Below are 7,268 nucleotides of genomic sequence, written 5' to 3'. Positions count from 1 at the left end.
CGACTTCATGGGTTATGAAATGAAGTGACAACAGATACATATCCACGTAATAATCATGCCTTGTACTGACTGGTACTGAAGTGATTGCATATGTCAACTGCAGCGATTTGAAAATCTATGTTTAGAGAAGTATTTCATCATAGCTTCTGTATGTAGTTCCTAATGTCTTTCATTCTGGTATTTAAATGAAAATGAAAAATCTATGTCCTCCAGACTGCAAAAATTCATAGAAGATGAACCAAATCAAGATTGTATCTTTGAAGTCTCTATACGCTGACATTTGACTTTCCCTGTCTTCAAATATCAGCTAAAGGAGAAACTGCCAATTTCATTTGGACTACATTCTGATTTTCTCACAGCACATTGAGTAACATCTTACTTCAAGAGGAGCCCATCTAGTCAGGGTGGGACTTACTAGAAATGCTTTAGACAAAGAAAACTTTGGAAAAACAGAAGCTTTATTCAAAAAAATCACTCTTGATCAGATTCTCTCTGTCACTCGGCCTTTAAATAGATAAATATTGCTGCTTCTTGCATATTGCTGTCTTGATTCAAGCAAATCCATCTAGCTTTTTTAAAGTCAGTGTTTGTATATTTAATTTCTCAGAGGATTCCGTAATGTCTATAGTCCATGGAATTGAACAGAGATCATTATTCATGCCTTCCGAACATTCATTTGCAGGCACATCAGGTTTTCCGTGATTTTTTAACAATATGTTTGCCATCTGAGGGATGGAGTTCTTTTAACATGGAATGAATAATAAACTACCATTTATCTTTTAACATGCTGCAAATTAAGGTATTAATTTATGTTACCTCAGTGTGCAAGAGACACTGCATTTTTTTGAGATGAGGTACAGTGTGACCAAACCCGTTTCCAATACAGTTTCATTACAGAATTTTTTCTTTCTGTTGAAATGTTCAGTACCTGTCTGTGAAGCATTCCAAAGCATTCACAGAAAGCTATATTGCTCTTGAATATTAGAATACACTGATAAATTTTCAAAAGAAACATTTTTAATATACAAAGATCCTCTGAAGCATTTTTGCACAGAGACATATAATTAAGAAGGGTTATTCAGAGCAAAACTGCGCTGGAATAGTGGAGACTTCTAGGCAGAGCAAGGATTTACACAGAAAAGGGACTAATATCCATCTGTCTTGTACCTTTGGTTGAAGTCCTAATCGCTGGGATATTGGTATTCTGTGCCATTTCCCATAGTTCTTTAAATATTCATCAAACTAACAAAGGGTGATTTGGAACATTGCCCGTGACGTTAACGAATCAGGAAGAACAACATCTCGAACCTCAGGCTCACAGCAGCTATTCCATTGTTGCGCTCTCTGATGTTCTCACAAACTTAATTTGCACGGTCTTAATTTGTTTCAGTGCAGAATAAAGAACAAATGTCAAACGCTGGCAATTTTAACAGAGCTTCCATTTTTCATGCAGCCTTCCCTACCATTTCTAAAGACTTTTCCTATGGGCCAGAGGAGTCACATTCTCATAGACAAAACCCAAACACAGTCCCATGGAGTACAGGTTTCCTCCAAACTAGGATAAACAAGCAAGCAATTTGTCTAAACACTAGTTAAACCTTTCCCTCTAGCCACAGGGAGCTCAAGCAAAATCAGCTCCAGGCAAGGAATGATTTGCAGAGGAGCACACTGGACCTTTTGGGCCAAACCAAGACCCTGTATTTTCAAACACCCTTTTAAACCCCAGCCAAGGAGCCACAGGTGGCACCTTTAAGGCATTAAGAAAGGTAACAGGGAAAGTCCAGAGAACACCACTGGGCAGCGGGAGCAACTGTTACAGTGATAAAGCAGGGATATTCCCAGGAAACATCCACAGAGTTTTAATAAGAAATTAATTATCTTCAGCCCATGACCTCACCTCTTTTGACACTTGCCCCTCACCACCATACCACAACTTCTTCTTTCAAGTCTCTCCAGTAAAATGAATTGTTGTATTGTCTGTACTCTATTGTCCCTTGATTTCCTTCAGTTTTCTTCCCACTTAGGGTGTATGCTTTATTTCCCTCACTGGTAAGTTTAAGGCAGGGAAAATGTAGTTGCTATCGTTCTGCCCCTTTCTCTTGTGTTCTGCATCTGCTCCTCTATTCATTATCACAAACTCCGTAACTGTTAGTAAGTAAAAGTAACTAGGTTTTCTGCTGTTGCTAACTGAAGTGCAATTGAAGTGGTGGCACCTATAGGAGGCAGGTTTTCAAAAAATAGTCATAATAAATTAGCTGAAAGCATTCCAAACAAAATGGTTTCTCCCTTGATGAGTAAAAATTGTCACCCCAGTTGGCATAGCACACCCTGGACTTAGCCATCTAGCTATTTCTGTCTTCTCTTTTTTAATTACCAGTATATTCACATGACCATAGTCTCAAAGATCTCTTCAGTCCATATTTGTATCAACACAATTTCATATGAATGGTGGCTCAGACCACCACATATTATCAAATTACTTTCTAAAGCAAATACTTTAAAGCTAACACAAATAAGGCTGCTGCTAAATATTATGTTTACCATTAGGTTATTTGCTTTTTGTTTTCAGCTTCCTAAATAATAACCCTATTAGAGAGCACTCCTATAATGGAAAGTGTTTATGATACTTCTGTTAACACTTCTAACACAACCAAGTACTGAATGTACAACAGAGAGGCATTGATCTTTCCTCTCATATTTTAAAACTTCAGTGGCATCATTAGCCAGGTTAGGTAAAGAGAGAGATGAAAGGGAGATACAACAGAGATCTATAAAACCATGAGTGTGCCCTGGTTTTGCCTGGGATAGAGTTAATTTTCTTTCTAGTAGCAGGTATAGTGTTATGTTTTGGATTTAGTATGAGAAGAATGTTGATAACACACTGATGTTTTCAGTTGTTTCCAAGCAGTTTTTATACCAAGTCAAGGATTTTTCAGCTTCTCATACCCAGCCACCAAGAAGGCTGGAGGGGCACAAGAAGTTGGGAGGGAACACAGCCAGGACAGCTGACCCAAACTGACCCAAAGGATATCCCAGACGGTATGATGTCATGCTCAGCATATAAAGCTGGGGGACGAAGCAGGAAGGGGGGGGACGTTCAGAGTGATGGCATTTTGTCTTCCCAAGTAACCGTTACGCATGATGGAGCCCTGCTTTCCTGGAGATGGCTGAACACCTGCCTGCCAATGGGAAGTTGTGAATGAATTTCTTGGTTTGCTTTGCTTGTGTGCGTGGCTTTTGCTTTACCTATTAAACTGTCTTTATGTCAGCCCATGAGTTTTCTCACTTTTACCCTTCTGATTCTCTCCCCCATCCCACTGTGAGGGAGGTGAGTGAGCTGCTGGATGGTGCTTGGTTGCTGGCTGGGGTTAAACCACAACAGAGTGCTATGGAAAAGCTTAAGAATAACATTCATTGTTTGTTGTAATAAAATGACTAGGAGCCAAATTCAAACCAAAAGGAGACACATCTTCAGACAAACTAAACTATGCAGATTATTGCTAATGCATGGCATAGATTCAGAAGGTTATATAGATTCAAAAAGTACATATACTAATTTATGGAAGGAGAATCCAGTAGGTATATTAAGCACAGGATACCATCTCTGATTCAAGGAAGTCTTGAGCCACAACTCACTAGAAGCTAGCAAATACCACTCTACAATTGCCCTCTCATATTTTCCCCGACACCTGCTCATGGCATCTACCAGAGGTAGAATACTGCATTAGATGGTCTTAACGCAGGCCAGGCCTATAGCACATCCAAAAAGGGAAAGTTCCAGCTGGTAACTTGGACCAAGAATTTAAGAGTCTATCTATGTGGATTTAAACACCATCAGGGTCTAATAGTACCCACAGCGAAAGGATTCCTTCAAGTCTTGCGCTGAATGTTTGAGCAGGCTTTTCATAATGTAGGAGATCACAATCAATGTCACAGAGAACACAGAAAGCCTCATCTACTCCTAGTCCTAGAAGTAGTTAAATACCTGTATGTCCCTCTTTCAAGTTTCTTACAGTCCTATAACTATGTAGCTAATGCTCTGGCCACCATGATTCCACCAAAGTGAGCTCTCTTGCAAGCACCAAAGCGGGACTGGTGTATCCAACAAGAAAGCACCCCTCCACTGACACGGCTTTTGTTAACATCACACTTGCACAGGGCAGCGATGCTGTTGATGGCACAGCAGTGCCAGTTCCAGACAGCCTCCAAACACCTTTGGTGAAGCAGCTGAGAAATTTGATTGATCTACCTGAGCTCAGAGTCAGGTCTGTGCAGCTGCTGCAGCTCCAGCTTTAGGCCAGCCCACCATGATGGCTCCTGCAGGGGTCATGTCCTTGTGCCCTCAGCTGCCTCTACTTCTGACCAAAGAAGGTTATACAAGTAAGTTACTCTGTTCCTTGGGGTGCTAAGCCTCACCTTTAGACTCCACCTCAGAGGATCCTGGGATAGGGGAGCCCACAGCAAATGAAGACCTCAGATTGTATCAGTGCTTTTTAGGATTGAGGTACACAGATCTAAGCCAGTAACTCCCTGCTTTATCTCCTTCTCCCTGTTCTTTACCACCTACACCCAAACTGCATTATCTAACTTTACCTTATGAGTAGCTATGGTGATCAGATAGCACTATTCTATGCTGTTTCTTGGGTAACATTATTTATCAACACATTTATTGACACATGCATAAGAGTCCTAAGCAAGCCAGGTAAAACACAAATGAGACAACAGGTTGCTACTATACAAATAAACCTTTTCCTTCCATCTTAAAATCACAGGGTTTAGCATGAAAATTGGGAGGAGTAAAATCTTTTCTTTACTATCCTTAAAAAGTGACAACTGTGTGATATTATACTGGTGGACAAGGGACCTGAGAGGTAGTTAAGACAGCAGCTATTAAGATGTAGAACAGCAGCTGCCTGACAAAACAAGTAAAATTGATTCTTGCATGCAGCTTCTGCCAAAACAACGGCAAATCATGTGACAATGTATTGCTTGTATGAAAAAGGCTACCTTGAATTTTAAAACCTAACCCCCCCAGAAAATGTACTGTGCTTAAGGATCTGAATCACACTTTTGCAGACAAGTAGGCTCTGGTTTCATGTAATGGAACTAAATGCTTGAACTTGAACAGAATTTTTCCTTAAATATGGCTTATTGCTTCAAGCAATATGAATTGTTCTAGATAGTTCATGTTCTTAACTTCAAGATTACATTCATTTTAGATTTCCACAAAAATGAGTAAAGAGATAGTCTGGTTAAAAAGAAAAGTTTTGCCTTTTAATTATTCCTGTAATTACACCACAGTGATTTGACACCATAAATATAGAACACACCCATAATTTTGGGAAGTATTTGTATGAACAATGAACTTAATGATGTATTGCACTCAAAGTAATCTCAGTTGCACTAAATTTCCTATACTATTATCAATGAAATGAAAAAGAGAAATGAGGTAAAATGAACAATTTGCCTTTGGAGCAATAGTCTATGAACAGATCACTTTTTTTTAAAAGATGACTTTTTGACCAATGTGTGTTATTTAGACATAGCCATCATATGTCAAGAGAGACTTTCCCCTTTAACTGCTGGCTATAGTCTTGCTAATACTGCCCAATATACAGTTGGCCTCATTGGCTGCAAGGGCACACTACAGACCCGCAGTCAACTGGTTGTCCCCAAGCTCTCCCAGGCGCTCTTCGGAAAATCTGTCTCTTTCTAATGGTAGAAAACTACTACTCACAGCAAAAGAATCCTGATAAACCCGAGTTGCATATTCTTATCCCCTTTTACAGTACTGATATTTATGAAGGCTGAAAAGAGCCCTTTTTAGCATTCTTCTGGGTTAAGTACCTCCTAAGTAATCATCAGATCTAGCCAAGAAACGCTTGTGTTTCTGAGTCTGACTAGGATCTTCATTAAATGTTTGAACTATTTTCCTACTTAGGAGTAGCCCAAACAAGGAAGCAAAATGATGCTACATTTCCAGTTGTCTTCACAGTAATTGCAGTTTACTGTAACCTTTTTCCATTCAAAAGCTAACCTATGAAGCTCTGGTTCTTGATTAAAATCAGCTTAAAAAAAAATGGTTTTATTATTTATGAACCTTCAGGTTATGCATGAACTTTCCTGATGTCCAGCTGATCAAGAGGAGCTTATTAGCTCCCAGACTTCACACAGCCTACAAGGAATGGTTCAAATTTTAAATCCTCAAAACATTTTGCCCCTGTTTCTTGACATTTTCACTAACTTCATTTGAAATGGTGATATTTATATTGTACATTTCTTTGAGTCTCATTTGGGTATATCTTCTCAGTGCAACACTCTAAAGCCAAAAGAAAGTTGCAAACACCTGCACATAAACAGGTTTTTTTATGCAAACGAAAAGATGTCTAGCAAATTGCTTAAGTAAAGAAAGTATTTGTTACAGAATATGGTTTAGTATGTATTTTAGTATCCCTTCAAGTCTTCAGATGAACAAACCTTATTTAGACCTTACATTTGGAAAATGTGTTTTAAGTTCAATTGGAATGCAACTGTGTGCATTGCTGGTAACAGATACACCTAAGTCTATTTAAAAAATAAGGACACTGGACACACAATGTTGTAAAAAGATCGGGATAACCATTCTGAGTTTGAAATTTTAAATGAAGACATTGAGACTTTTGAGATTCACCTCTGCACTCTTTTGAATGGTGAAAGAGAAGGAGCATGCAGAGACAGTGAGGAGTCCTTCCCTTGGGTTTCTTAAGTAACTCCCCAGTCCTCTTCTGTTCTAGAGAGAGAGAGGATTATTTTCTTTAAAAGGACTCCAAAGGAAGAAGAAGGGGTAGGAGCTGGGGCAGTTTGATATTTCCTGTTGCAAAGACCATCCATCAATGTAACGTAATACCAGCCCAACATTCAGCTAAATATAACATGTGGTCCCAAGACATGTGGAGGAAGAGGACATACTTTCATCGCCCATCTGTGCCTGTCCAAGAGTGGAAATTGACCTTATGGTCCAGAAGAGTCCATTATCACTGTACATCAGTTCCACAGTTTTCAGGATCAATGGATGCCATGCCATTTTCTCAGGGCAAGAATAGAATAGAATAGAATAGAATAGAATAGAATAGAATAGAATAGAATAGAACAGAACAGAAAGAATAGAATATTTTAGTTGGAAAGGACCTACAACGGTCATCTAGTCCAACTGCCTAGATTGTGTGGAATCACTTACAACCAAGGAGATGTTTCTTGCCTGAAAGGAACATAACTGCTGGTGACCATTT

This window comes from Aquila chrysaetos, chromosome 22 (assembly GCF_900496995.4).
Source record: "Aquila chrysaetos chrysaetos chromosome 22, bAquChr1.4, whole genome shotgun sequence".
Classification (NCBI taxonomy): Eukaryota; Metazoa; Chordata; class Aves; order Accipitriformes; family Accipitridae; genus Aquila; species Aquila chrysaetos.
Note: the sequence above shows the minus strand (reverse complement) of the source record.